General features: G+C 37.5%; 1 protein-coding gene across 2 annotated transcripts in view; it reads right to left on the reverse strand.

Annotated features, from left to right (window-relative positions):
• Window positions 1-11,932: 11,932 nt before the first annotated feature.
• The window catches only part of Cert1 (ceramide transporter 1), a 110,101-nt gene continuing 106,640 nt past the window's right edge, over window positions 11,933-15,393 (reverse strand). For both annotated transcript variants that reach the window (XM_028871685.2, XM_028871684.2), the window contains one exon: window positions 11,933-15,017. The gene's annotated coding sequence lies outside the window, so the exon portion shown is untranslated. The remainder of the gene's footprint in view (window positions 15,018-15,393) is intronic.

Consider the following 15,393-nt stretch of genomic DNA (forward strand, 5'->3'; position numbering starts at 1 on the left):
AAAACACCAAATAACCAGTGTAGGGCCAGAGCAGGTGGATACACATGCCAGCCGTCGAAAAGTGGCACGCAGCACTCTGCTGGCCATCCTTGCCCCCTGTGTCTGGCAGCACCAAAGATAGACTCCTCTTGTAGCTTTCCAGGGTTGAAACTGGAACAGGAAGCCCATAAAAGCTGTTTGATGGCAAAGATAATAAAATGGGGCAAACTGCCAGCTGCTAACAAACCATGAGTGTCTTTTATGTTTCATGAAGGAAACCTAATAAAACATCAGGAACGGTCCAAAATGGAAGCCACCCAGTCTGCTGGCTATGGAACTTCTCGGGTGTCACTCTTAACAAAGGGTTGGGGACAATTGAGGGGATAGTTCTGGCACAGTCGGCTTGAAAGCATGACACTAAAGCAAACAATATTCATCTCATGCTGTTTGATGGAAGTGAAGTACCTCACTTCCCAGTATTCCCACCCGGGCAAGGCCCATAGAGATCTAGTTCACCCTGGACTCAGGCCATGTTCTCATAAAACACCTCCGGGAGAATTGTCATGTTTGGTGCATAGCTGGCCTAAGTTTCTTCCAGTGTATGGAATTTGCATTTTCTCAAGATAGGGTTTGGGGATACAGTTGAGTGGGGGAGAGCGCTATTTGCAAGCATGACAATTCAGATCCCCAACACAAGGTCAGAAAAAGCTGACCTTGTGCCTGTAACCCTGCTGCATTAGGGGAGAGAGTATGAGAGTTTACCAGCTCTGTAGCCTAGCAGAGAGACAAGTTTCTGGGTTAGTGAGACTTTGTCTTGAGGCAATAAGATGTAGAGCTATAGAGGAAAGACACCTGAGGTCCTGCTCAGAACAATACATGTACCTACACACTTGATGCAAACCGCCCCCCCCCCCACACACAAAGTATATAGACTTCTATACCAATCAGCCTGGCAACTGTCCAGGTTAATATACTGTAATAAAGAAAATACAGTGTAAAATGTGGTTGTTTCCCTATGACTTTTCCAGTAATTCTTAGTGTTCATACTTCCTTCCTCCCTCCTTCCCCACTCTGCAGACAAAGACCCATACCAGTTTTTCCTAATTCTCCTTTTATAGTTCCTGTGACTATCCCCCTCTCTAGAATTTCTACCTCTTCTCACACACACACACACACACACACACACACACACACACCTGACCTGGGTTCCTTTTTACTGTCCTGGTATTTGCTGTTACTCCAAGTTATGTACTCACATCCAAAGAGTCAGAACTAATAGCCACAGATAAGAGAGAACATGGGGTGTTTTATTGGATCTGGGGTCCCTCATGCACCAACAATTTTCGAGTTCCATTGACGCCCACATATCTCATTTCCCCTTGCAGTGTATGTACCACATTTTTGTTACCATTTGACAGCTGAAGGACATTTTGGTTGTTTCCTAGCTATTGTGAATAGAGTGGAATGAACATGACTAGGTATCTGTGGAGCAGGGCATTGAGTCCTTAAGGCTTATGCCAGGGAGTGGGATGGCTGGGTCACATGGTAGATCTACTTCAGCTTTTGGAGTGTTCTCCACACTGGTTTCCAGTCTGGTGGCTCCAGTTTGCAATCCCACCCACAGGAAGGAGGGTTCCCATTTCCCCACACCTACTCCAGTATTTATTATTTGTTGTTTCCTCTTAACCCCACTGACTGGGGTAAGAGGAAATCTCAAAGTAGTTTTAATTGCATTTTCCTTATTGCTAAGGATGTTGGACACTTTTAAAGACATTCCTTAGTCATGTTGTTTCTTCTTTTGAGATCCACAGCCCATTTTAAAATTGGTTCATTTGTTGCCTCAACTCTGCTGTGAGATGTCTTTCTGTATGCTGTGAACATGTGTTGCTCTGATTGGTTAATAAATAAAGCTGCATTGGCCTATAGCAGGGCAGGATAAGGTTAGGTGGTATATTCCAACTGGAGAGAGAGGAGAGGAAAGGAGAGTGGGGTAGATGTTATGAGCTGCAGCCAGGAGAAGCAAGATGTGAAAGTACCAGTGAGCCATGAAGCCATGTGGCAATGCATAGATTAATAGAAATGGGCTGAGTTAAGTTGTAAGAGCTAGCTAGCAAGAAGCCCGAGGCAATAGGTCATAGAATTGGTAATTAATATAAGCCTCTGTATAATTAATTTAAAAGTGGCTGTAGGACCTCAGGGCTGGGCAGGACTGGAAAAACATGGACCTCAAGGCCGGGTGGGACCAGAGAAATGCACGGCTACATGACTCTGCTTCGTGCATTCTTTATGGCCTGAATATTAATCCTTTATCAGATGTATAGTTGGTATAAATTCTTAGAAACTCCATGGGTTTCCACACTTATTTCCTTCACAGTACAGATGCTTTTAGTTTCATGAGGTCCCATCAGTCAACTGTTGGCTGTAATTCCTGAGGGAATAAGAGTCCCAGTCAGAAAACTCTTTCTTTTCTACACCTGTGTCTTGTAGGGGACATGCCTATTTTCTTCTAGCAGCTTCAGGTGGCAGAGGTGGTGGGCGTTTTTCCGAGGTAGCTCACAACTCATCTAAGGTTTTTATCTTATATTCTGTTCTTTAGTTTTAGAATACAAATTAAAAAAAAAATCAGTAACACGTGGACCCCAACATGAGGCATTGCTAAACATGTGAAAGCATGTCCAGGCATGGTGACTGCTCTGTGGTCCAAGTGTGTCCACCTGCCATGCCACTCCTTGGACTGGTAGGGGGAGCACAGCTTTCTGCAGCCTTTTTGGCTTGTTTTCCTGCATTCAGGGTTTCCTGAACCCCTCGCCAGGCTGTCAATCCAGGCAGCTCAGCTCACTTTGAGCAGAAGTTATGTTCACAGCTTGGAACACTGCAGCTGCAGTTACCAAGTCACTGGCAGCTAGCAGGAAAGTCAAGGCAATTGCAATATAGCTATGCCTCTTAGGAGAATTCTACCTGGAGTTCACAAACACCAGGATGGGGCTAACCTGGCAGCTTCGCCAAACCTCCCTAATGCAGTCACCAAGGATGGGCACTGGCTAGAGGGCAGCTGGAGTGCTGAGTTGGTGGAGCTTCCCTGCCCCTGGACCTCCCACTGATGCCTTGGGCCTGCACTTGCTCCACCTGCTGGTAAAACATTGTCACAACATCTAAATACCTTCACACAACCCACACCTTCAGGGAAGACCAGAGCCCAATCCTTCACAACTGGTGAGATACTTTGGAACTTTGAAATGGTAAACTAGGCTATTAAATAAATAAGTAAATAAAAAGGTAAAAGAATAAGGGAAAAGGACAATCTTAAAACCTTTCCCATGATAAAAATGGGAAATATAATACAGGGAATTAGGATTCTGTTCATCGATAGTATGGATGGGATGCCAATAGAAAAACTAGCTGGGCTCGATACAATGTTGGTCATAATTATTATCAGACTGGTAATTCATATTTTATCCTTAAAAATGGTTTGATAAATGTGAAAAAATATGAGAAATTGATAAGATACAAGCCTTAGGAAAGGCTACTACTGATAATATACAAACCTTAGAAAAGCTTACTATTCAAAATATAGAAGCCTTAGAAAAGGTTAGCACAGATAAATATACAAGGCTTACAAATAATTACTAAGGAAAATAACACAATATTGATCAATAAAATAAAAGCTTTAAAAATATTTACTGATGAAGAGAATGAAAAGGTGACTGATAATAAGCAAACCTAGAAAAACTTATTACTCAATAGATATAAGCCTTAGAAAAGGCCACTATTGATAATATGGAAGCCCTACAAATAATTACTGAAGAAAAACATCATTTGACTTGTAAGTTACAAGCCTTAGAAAACATTATTAAAACAGGTAATAAAAATATTCTGACAAAATAAAAAAAATAGAGGAGAACCAACCTCACCATTTACATTATGAAATTAGAAACAGCCCAAGGTTATTAGAAAACCAACCTTAATTTATTCAGTTATCATTCAAGAACGACCAATAGATGATAGGTATCCCCAAGGCTATTCAGAAGTTAAATGGGATTCTATAGAAATGCTAGATTTGAATAGATTTAAGGAAGCAATAGTTTCATATGATATACTTTTTGTGAAACAGATGTTAAATTCATGGGCCATTTGGAACAGAATTATTCCACAAGACTGGAAAGATTTAGTTACAGCAGTATTGGAATCTGGTCCTCAGTTAAAACGGAGACTATGGCAGAGATATGAAGCTAGGGCAATTGAACAACAAGGTTTGAGTTTATGAGATTTCCCAAGGTCAAATCCTTGGTGAGGGCCATTATGCTCATGTAGAAAGACAGATTACAGCTGATGATCACATCTTGGCCCTATGCTGTATAGCAGCTTTGAATGCTTGGGACAAGATTCAAGAACCAGGAAACAGGACTGAGCAATTTACTAAAATTACTCAAGGTCCCCCAAAAAGTCTTCACTAAATTTTTACAAAGACTGACTTCAACTGGAAATAAAATGATACCAGATCCAGAAGTTAGACAAATATTAATGGAATCTTTGGCTTCTGAAAATGCTAATTCACAATGCAAAAAGGTAACTGGGCCTTTAAAGATAAGATCAGTACTCATAGAGGAATGGATCCAACATACAGTCAATTGAATCTCATAACTATGATGATGCTTGGATAGGAGAGGTGATTTCAAAAAGCTTGAAGAAAAATAAAAATTTCAAATGTTTTAATTGTGGCAAACAAGGTCCATTTAAGAAGAAATTGTAGGCAGGGTGCTCCTAGAAACAATGTTTTTTTTTTCCCTAGAGATAACCCCCCAAAAATCCCTCAGCCTTCTGGAATATGCAGAAGGTATGGCAAAAGGCCAACACTGGACCAATGAATACAGATCAACATGAGACAGACAAGGTAACCCTTTGCCATCAGGAAACACCTTGAGGGGGGGAAGCTCTCACAGGCCCCCATTTCAAATTTGGTACAGTCATTCCCAGTCACCATGGGGGAAACTCTTTCACAGAGCAATTAAAGGATCTAATGCCTATTGAAAAAAACCATATTCTTCTGGATGACAGAATAGCTATAGAAGATAAAATAAAAATTTCAGGAAAAAGCATAAAATAAATATTTTGGCAAACTTCTATAAACGATCAAAGACCAAAGTTAAAAATACAAATAAATGACATTGTAAATGAAGGTTTCATAGACACAGGGGCAGATATAACAATAATTGCATCAGAATCTTGGCATCCAAATTGGCCTCTTCAGAAGGTAAATGTTCAGCTTTTAGAGACTGGAACTTTATCTCAGGTAAAACAAAGCTCCAGATGGGTCAAATGTATAGGGCCAGAAGGACAGAGAGGAAAATTAAAGCCTCAATGAATTTATAGGAATGTGATTTGTTACAGCAATGGAACACTCAGATTAACATTCCTCCAATCTTAGAAATAAACCATAAATGAATGTATGTTTCTGAGAAAAATATTAAAAGATATTATAAAGAAGAGTCACCAACCATTCAGTTTGTACATAAACAGGGCACAACAGCTACTGATCTTTCAAGAGTGCCAATAGCCCTACCATTAAAATGGTTAAGTGAGAAACTTGTCTGGGTGGAACAATAGCCTTTGACATCAGAAAAATTACAGGACTTAGAACAGTTGGTCTAGGAACAGCTAAATGTTCAACATACTGAGAAATTGACCAATTCTGTATTTGTTATTAAAAAGAAATCTGGAAAATGGAGAAGGGTAACAGATCTAAGAGCTATTAATAATAAGGAGATTCAACCAATGGGCTCTTTACAGCCTGGAATTCCCTTGCCTTCTCTATTAATGTAAAGGATGATCTATTATATTGATTTAAAAGATTGCTTTTTTACTATCCTTTACAAGAATAGGACAGAGGAAAATTTGTCTTCACAGTGCCTACTTAAAATAATTCCAAGCCTGTTAAAAGATATAAATGGAAATTCTTCCACAAGGGATGTTAAACATCCCCACCCTATGCCATTCAAAACAATTCATAGTTTCCTCAATCTGAAATTTACCATTATATGGATAATATTGTACCATCTGATTCAGATGCAGATACCTTAGAGAAAATGTTTAAAGAAGAAAACTTTGTCTTATTGGGGATTACAAATTGCTCCTGAAAAAATACAAAGAGAAGATTGTATTAATTACCTAGGATATAAAATAGGTTTAAAAAAATTCAACCACAAAAAGTACAAATCAGGAGAGATCAATTGTGGATTGTTAATGACTTTCAAAAATTACTGGGAAACATTAATTGGCTAAGGCCCACAATTGGATTTCCAACTCATGAACTAAGAAATTTATTTCAAACCTTACAAGGTGATAGGGACTTAAATAGTCCAAAAAATTATCAATGGAGTTTGAGGGAGAAATGGTTTTTATAGAAAAAAAATTACCAGGATGCACATGTGGACTGTTTGGATTCACAGTTTGATTGTATTCTGGTTTTATTTTACCTCCTATGCATTCTCCTACTGGAATTCTTAGGCAAAGAGAAGATAATATTCTGGAATTGATATTTTTACCACACAACAGAGTAAAAAAAAAAATTAAAGACCTGTGTTGAAAAGGTTTCTTAATTGATTCTAAAAGGAAAATGAGACTATATCAATTAACAGGAATGGACCCAACAGAAATTGTAGTACCTTCTAATAATGCTGAAATTTCCTCTGTATGGAAAGAAAATAAACATTGGCAAAGAGTTTGCTGTAATTTTTTGGGAGAGATTAGCAACAAATATCCAAAAAGCAAGATATTTCAATTCATAAAGAAGCAATTGGGTCCTTCCTCACAGTGTACAGGGAACACCAATATATGGAGCCCCTACATTCCATAATGATGCAAATAAATCAGGAAAAGCAGGTTATAAATCAGGAAATTTAAGTGGCTCAAAGTCCTTATAATTCTGTTTAAAAAAAAAACAAAATTATATGCTATTGTATGGTATTATTAGATTTTTCAGAACTTCTTAATATAGTTACTCTCAATATACATTCAGTTGTTTTACATATTCAAACTGCTAAACTTATTCCTGATGATTCAAAATTAACTTTGTTATTTATACAATTACAAGAAATAGTTAAGAATCATAATCATTCCATATATAATAACATATCAGATCCCATATAGGTCTACCAGGCCCTCTAGCACAAAGTAATGATAAAATTGATCAACTATTAGTAGGAAATATGCTGGAAGCCTCAGAATTTCAAAAGAAACACCATGCTAATAGCAAAGGTTTAAAAATGCAATTTTCAATCACTCCAAAACAACCCAAGGAAATTATAAGGAAATGTTCTTCTTATAACCAAATTTCACTAAGTGCAGGAATTAACCCAAAGGGTACTCAAAGAAATAAAATTTGGCATATGGATGGGTTTCATTTTTCAGAGTTTGGAAAATTAAAATATGTATACCATACCATAAATATAGATTCAATTTTAATGGACAACTGCTTTGAGTTCTGAAAAGGCTGATTTTGTAATTACACATCTATTAAAAGTTATGGCCATCATGGGACTACCTGTACAAGTTAAGATTGAAAATGCTCCAGCATGTCTCTAGTAAAATGAAATTTTTTTTGCATATTGCAACATAAAACATATTACAGGTATAATACACACTCCTACTGGACAAGCAGTTATAGAAAGATCTAATCACACTTTACAAGAAATGTTTAATAAACAAAAAGGGGTAATAATGACTCTTAGAGATAGACTGCATAATGCTTTATTGACTTCAAACTTTTTAATGCTAATGAGAAGGGAACATCTACAGAGAGACATTGGATAATAGAAAAAACTGAACTAAATCAGTTGGTATACTTTGAAGATATGCTGACCTCAGAATCTAAACCAGGATATGTGTTACATTGGGGAAGAGGTTTTGCTTTTGTTTCCACAGAAGAAAAGCTATGGATGCCATCTAAATTTATAAAGATTCAATTTGAACAGGAGAGACTTCTTATTAGGATGTGGCGACTCAACCTGATGAAAGGGGAAATTCGGCAAATTAGGATCAGGGCAGGGTTTCGTTTTTGTCTTTCCAGGAAAATAAAAACATCCAATTGAGGAATCTAAACACCTTTGAACAAATGAAGAATGAAGAAGAAAAAGAGGAGAAGGAAGAGGAGGAGGAGGAGGAGGAAGGGAAAACCATCTGAAAAAAATTACCAGGAAAAGGAGTAATCTGTAAAAACCAGTTATCTGGCTTAATGGTATAGAATACTTCCTACAGGTAAAATTTCATAAACTTTTTAAAACGTCTGTTTTTGCTGGTTTCTACAGACTTGTTAAATGGGTAGTCTTGATGTAGTCCTGACCCAATTAAAAACTAAAGCTGGCTTTGGAGAATGGCTTTCTCCTTCTCTAAACCCAAGAATGCTTGTTAAAAGGGAATTCAAAGTCTCTGTCTCATATCAGAAGAGCCATCTTGTATTGGACAGAAGAAAACCAAAATCTAGGGACTATTATATTGTCACTAATCTCATACCCTCCAAATTTATTTTGACCTTTTGAAACTTTTTTAATGCATAATTAAGTACTATCTCAAAATTAAACTTTGTTTTGATATTAATAATATAAAGTACTAATTCTAACCTTAGGTTTCTTGTAGCTTCCTATACATGATTTCAGACTTGAGTTTAAAGAGTTATTTAGGAATTAAGCCTGTACATCCTGCATGTATTTAATAGATCATAGTCCTTTAACTTCCCTGAGATTTACAGCATATGACATTTAACATGTTTAAGTTTTCTATAGTGAATGATAAACATTCCTAACATCAATCTCTGAAGTCTCCAAAAGGATGATGGGGGCCCCACAATGATGATTCTACCTGGATTGTGGCAATGCCACTATGCCAATAAACACCATTCAAAGATTGGTGTTGGACTACAAACTGCTCAGGATAATTCCAAGGTAGCTAGCTGAGATGGTCCACTCTCACATACTACTTCCAAATGATACAGCTAGCTCTCTAGGACTTGACCATTATTTTGTTTTTTTCAGGGTCCCCTAGAGATGCTTACACCAGATAGGAGGAAGTAATTTTAAGAACATGATGCCCACATTTACAAAAGCTGGAGTAGATGGTTTTTGGTCTTTCACTGGGTTATGGATATTTGTCATCATTTAGGAGGCATTGGTTACAAGTTGTTATTGGGCATGGTCAAGGAAAAAAAAGGGGTGTGTGTGGATATGATAGGATAAAAAGGTAATTATTGAATCTACTTTGAAAAAAAGCAAGTTCTGGCTGGGCAGTGGTGGCACACGCCTTTAATCCCAGCACTTGGGAGGCAGAGCCAGGTGGATCTCTGTGAGTTTGAGGCCAGCCTGGTCTACAGAGCTAGACCCAAGACAGGCACCAAAACTACACAGAGAAACCCTGTCTCAAAAAAAAAAAAAAAAAAAGATCTGTAAGAACCTTGGTGGTGGTGCATGCTTTTTCCTTTAATAAAAAGGGGGAAGTGCTGGGATTAAAGGTGCATGCCACTGCCACTGGCTTACCTCAGTTTTTTTCTCTTATATTCTGTTCTTTAGTTTTATAATAAAAATTTAAAAGAAATCAGTAATAAAAAGTATGTGAATGGGACACATGGCTGTATCTGCTTGGGCTGATGTGCAAGTTGTGTTACCTAAGCTAAGCTAGAAAGTGTGAAGATGGTGTGGGTGGGCATTCATCGGGCTAGGCCAACATACACAAGTTGTGCTGTGCAACTGAGGCTACTAGGCCTAAAGACTGGGGGTGGCATAAGCAGGTGAGGTTCCAAAGACTTACCAGACTGGACAGCACGCAGGGTGTACAACCCAGGGCTAAGCCTTGGGATTGAGGAAGGTGCAGGAAGGCTAGGATCTAGGAAATCCACTAGACTGGAAAGGAACACAGCATGTGAAAACCAGGCTAGGCCTGGAGACTGGGTATGGTGAAGACAGGTTAAAGTTAGGTAGACTCAATAAACTGGATTGGTATACAGAATGGATACAGCTAGGGCTGGAGGTTTGACCGGCAACCTATTCACCTTTTGATCATACAACCAGGAATCAAAAACAAACTTTCTGAATTTAGGAAACTAAGGCAGAACTGTCAATTGAAGGCCAGCCTGGGGTATACAGAGGAACTTGTCTTTAAAAAACAAAACAAAACAAAACAAAACAAAAAAACCCTCAAGTAAATGAAATTTGTATATCTCAAATGTGACTTAGTCTGAAGTACATTCAAATGCCATGATCTCAAAGCCCATTTCTATTTAATTTTGATATAGTTCTAAAAAGTGTTGTTATAACAGCTACTGTTACAACAGTAACTATTTACTGCCCAGTGGGAGAGCATTTGTTAGTGTAAATAAGGCCTGGGCTTGATCTTAAACACCACAAAAATATGAACACAAAAATATTTATTCTGGATATTGTTTTGTGTGCTGAAGAATTACTGATAAGCATTTAGATTGCCAAAAATGTTTTGGACCCTGACTAAACCTTGACTTAGCTGCTGTATAGATTCCTTGCTGTTTGTCTAGCTACCACTTATCCTCTAAATTCAAATAAATAATAGAAATGACCACAGTAAAACGACTTAGATAGAATCAAAGCTTTCTCTTTTATCAGAGGTTATTTTGTGGCAGGTATCCTACAAAAGTGCTCTATAGAACATGTCCACAAGCTGAAGAATATGTAAAATATCCCCTTTGGGTTTGTCTGTAGTGATGTTTTATTTTCTTGTCTCATCCCTCTCAGTGGGAGGGCAAAAAGTCAAGACACCAAGTGTTGGTTGTGATGAAAAATTTTGATAGTTAACTTGTTGACTAGATTAATAACACTTAGGCATTCAGGTGAACTTTTTAGTCTGTAAGGCCTTTCCAGAGAGGATTATTTGATGGGGGAGGACCATCCGTGACTCTAGGTATGGTGTTCTATATTGAATTCTGTTGATGTGGTACTTTTGTTTGTTTGTAGACATGGTTTCTCTCTAACAGCCCTGGCTGTCCTAGACTTGATCTGTAGACTAATATGGCCTCAAACTCAAGAGACCTGCTTGCCTCTGCCTCCTGAGTGATGGCTGGGAGTAAGGATCTGTGCCACCACACCCAGCTGATATGCTAAGTTTTTACAGATGCATAGAAAGCAACAGGGGATATGGAGACTTGCCCCAAGGCTCCAGAAAGCAACTGAGACCAGGCAGCTTGTGTATTGGTCGTTTGCTGTAAGGAATTCCTAAATGGGCTGTGCATGAAGCTTTGAAGGTGAAGACTATGTTGTTGTGGAGATACCAGAATATTGGAGATGTGGGAAATCAGCTGAAGAGTCAGCTCAAGAGAGAGGCCAAACAGTGTGATCACTATCCCAAATCAGGGAGTTGACTTATATTAACAGATCACACTGCTAATACTCTAAACACTAGAGATGATATGCATCCAGTGCCTTTCAACACAGTCAAAGAGAGACTCCAATGAGTATACTAAAAGTCTCCACTTCCCATGAGGGTTGTTTTTAGAACTGCAGCAAGCAGAGCTGGTATTTTTTAAATAAATGAGAAATTATGCATTCATGGTTAAGAGCACATGGATGAATACACATTACATGTGTGACTCACAGGTGCTGTACTTCCAGTTTAGAAACTCAGAAACTGTATATGGCTTCACTCTCTAGCAATAACACTTTAAAGTATAATTCATAATAAATTCACTTCAATTGTAATCCATTACAAATATACATACCACATATGACAGAAGACTGACAGAATACTTACCTTTAGCACATGCCTGTTTTGACTTGCTAACAAAAATTAGGCTGTTACCTCAAAGGTTTCTGGATCCATAATGGGGTTACAAATAGGATTACTGAATTGGAATAATTCAAGAAAACTTTTAAAACTACCCAGAAAATTATCTAAGACAGTACCTTGGAGTTAAGGAAAACAAATCAAGCGAGCAAGCATATTTGTCCATAATATTTTAATACTTCTCCACTTTTAAATACTGGTTTTAATTTTGTGATTGTAACATGGAAGATCCATCTTTTATTTTTTTTAAAAAACATCATCAGAATCATAAAGCTATTATAGTTACACTCTACACACTCCCAAGGTACTTTAAAATGATTATGTTTTGAGTCTGTAGATGAACAATGACAACATCCAAATACATCATCTGTACAGCCTGGACTGAACACTGGTAAAGTGTCTGATGGGACAAATAATTGATAAGCTTAAAGATAACCAGCACAATTTCACAATTGACCAGCCCAGCCCAGCTAAATTCTCAGTAGCAACCGACACTGATACTGTATAGGTGTAGAAATTAGTCATGAAAACAAACAGATGAGAAGGCCAAGTTTCCTTTTTCTTATTTCCTCCTCACACATCTCTTGGGTACTCTCTTCTTTCCTCTGCTGCTCCTCCTGTAGTAACACAATCAAGTTTCTCCACCTCAAATATGAAGTCCTCAATCCCAAGGGGCACATTCTGCTCTCTCATCTTGTTCACTCACATGCAGGGACAAATTCCCCCACATCACCAACATTTTTCAGGTGTCTACAGAGCAAAAACAATCCAGGGGAATGGAGCATAGGGGCTTGTTTTTTTTTTTTTTTTTGGGGGGGGGGAGCGCCTGGAATGGGGGCTTAGGTAAAGAGAAATACCCATGTATGAAGAAACATCATAAATATTCAGTATGTAGGAATTAGCCAAATGAAAGTAATTCTTGAGGGCCTGAATATTATAAAATGATCAGTGCTCTGCCTAACTTTGACTTTTTTAATTTTTTATTTTAAATACACTCAGTATTTCTGAACTCAGTTCTAAATCTGATTGGGCAGGATTAACTCCAATGAAGTACGAGTGTAATAACTGATAGGTAAAATGTACCATTTCTTATCTTTTTTTTAAATACAAACATTTTCAGTGTAACATTTTATTTACAGAATAAATTGTAAAAGTATATCACCACATTTAGTGCAAATGTAATAGGTGATAATTAGATTCAGACACTGCTTCAGAAACTTTGCATATCTTTGTAAAATAAAGCTATCCAATTTAGTTATGAAAGAGTTACTGGTCTGGTTCATCATAGTGACCAGAAATGCAAACAGAGGAAGATCTATAGTGGGCATAGAGAGTTGGTCTTTTTTTTTATTTTTTAATTTTTTAAAGATTCCCACCAGTGCCTACGGCAAATAAACTTTCCCTCCCAGCCCTCCCGGTTCTCCCGTCCCAACCCCACAGCTGATTGTAAAATAAAGTACACATTTGAGGTATAAACTTTTCTTTTTTTAAACATCACAATATAAAATGTTAACTGGTGATGTAAACTGGTATGATAATCTGTCTACCTTGCCTTCCTAGCATTACCACCATATAGGCACTTTTCCACAGAGTCAAATTATGAATAGCATTTCTGTAATAAGGCATATTCCATGCACATCATTTAGAGAAAGGTAAATTAAAAAATATAAAAGATTTATGGGACATGAAACTGCGTGCATGTAATGTAAGCTCTAGTTTTATATGTACTTTTCTCTCTGTACAGAGTAATAAATATCTTTCTATCTGATGCAAGTAATTCACTTCCAGGATTGTGCATATTAACTGATCAGACTAATCCCATCATTAAATTATCACACCTTGCATTTATCATTTAGATTCCATTTCCGTATGGAATATATACAGGTCATGTTTTACATGACATGACTTTCTGCTTTACAAAAGGGGTCTGATTTTTGTGTTTCTAGGGAGAGGAACACGCCAGAAAAACAGCTAGAAATGCCTCTGATCTACATAAATACATCTGCTGTAAACACAATGAAGAGTCTGAAGTGGGCAGTCATCTCACCTTCAGTGAGGACCATTCCTTGCCTCAACCCCATGCTTCAAAGTTTTTCACAGGACTACAACTAAGTCAGGTATTTTACACGTTAGCTTCTTATAGCAACTAAAGATAGCATTTCAGTTTGAATAGTGTGGAATTGTACTGTTCTGCTGAAATTGATGACCAAGAGGCAAATGGGAGAACCGCTCAGATTTTCTATGTATACCTTTCGATATATCATTTAAAGTGAACCAAGCTAGAAAAACTAATGTATTTGTTACAGAATATTAGAATATTAAATCAAATGTCAAATTCAAACAGTTTGATTTGGTTTAACAAGTAATACCATATATTCTCTTACAAATTTCAGGAAAAATATGAACTCATTTTATCCTGACCATTGTATTATAAAGTACTTATACCCACAAGAGATGTACAGATGTTTCTGACTGGAGGCAGGCAGAACCAACTTAGGAATTACCAAATTGTGTTTATAACAAACTGAAAAAAGTTAGTATCACATAGTACACAACTAAAATATATAATAAAAATATAAAGATATCTGGGGGAGAAAATAAAGCTTTTCATTCTTTCTCCATCAGAACCAATGTTCTTCATGGGAGTAAGACTATAGAAAAGGCAAAATCACAGGTCATCGACAGTCCTCAGTTATGAAGAGACACACAACATGAATCCTTATAGAAATCAGCAGCAATAGATTCTATGATTATACAAAGCAAAAAGTAAAAAACTTCCGGACACAGATGCAGACTGTAGGCCTGTAGAAGCCCATCTGAATATTTGGTGCACAGAGAGCACATGCCTCAGATGCATTCAACTTCTGTGCTTTTCTTTTGTGCACAAAACCTGATACAGCTGAGGATCTTAGGCTGGACTGTGGTAAATAAAAAATTCTGAAAAAGTTCCCAAAAATTAAAGCAATTAATTCCTAGTTGTAATTCAAAGTTAATTTTCTTCTCTCCTAGGAGCAAGCAAATAAAAATATAGCCATGTACATGTGATTTTACATGTATTTATAGTTACACGCTGAGCGAGGAGATCTAGCAGGAGATGGCTAGTGTTAGATACCCAGCTTTACTATTGCCATATTTCTTCCTGGGCCGCAGACAAGGCTGTAGATCCTGTGTTCCAGCTTAGAGCAGTCAACTTTTTCCTTTCTTTCTCCAACGTGGAATGTCACACAGCCTTACTTCAGTCACTGTAGGAGAAAACAATGGCACATAAAATGCAATGTATTAGCAAAGCATGAAGACTACCAAAATAGATGCCTCCTACCCTCCAAGTTCATGGAGAAAAAAAGAATCTCTATAATCAATTATTATTATTATTATTTATTATTTTTGGTTTTTTTCAAGACAGGGTTTCTCTGTGTAGCTTTGCTCCTTTCCTGGAACTCACACTGTAGCCCAGGCTACAAAGATCCACCTGCCTCTGCCTCCCGAGTGCTGGGATTAAAGGCGTGCGCCAATACCGCCTGGCATAATAATCAATTATCTTTCAAGTATTTTCTTCCTTGTGAATGTGGAATTATTGACCCTATATATTTGCAAATTTATTCTCTGCAAGCAACAGAA

Source organism: Peromyscus leucopus, chromosome 11 (assembly GCF_004664715.2).
Source record: "Peromyscus leucopus breed LL Stock chromosome 11, UCI_PerLeu_2.1, whole genome shotgun sequence".
In the NCBI taxonomy this organism is placed as follows: Eukaryota; Metazoa; Chordata; class Mammalia; order Rodentia; family Cricetidae; genus Peromyscus; species Peromyscus leucopus.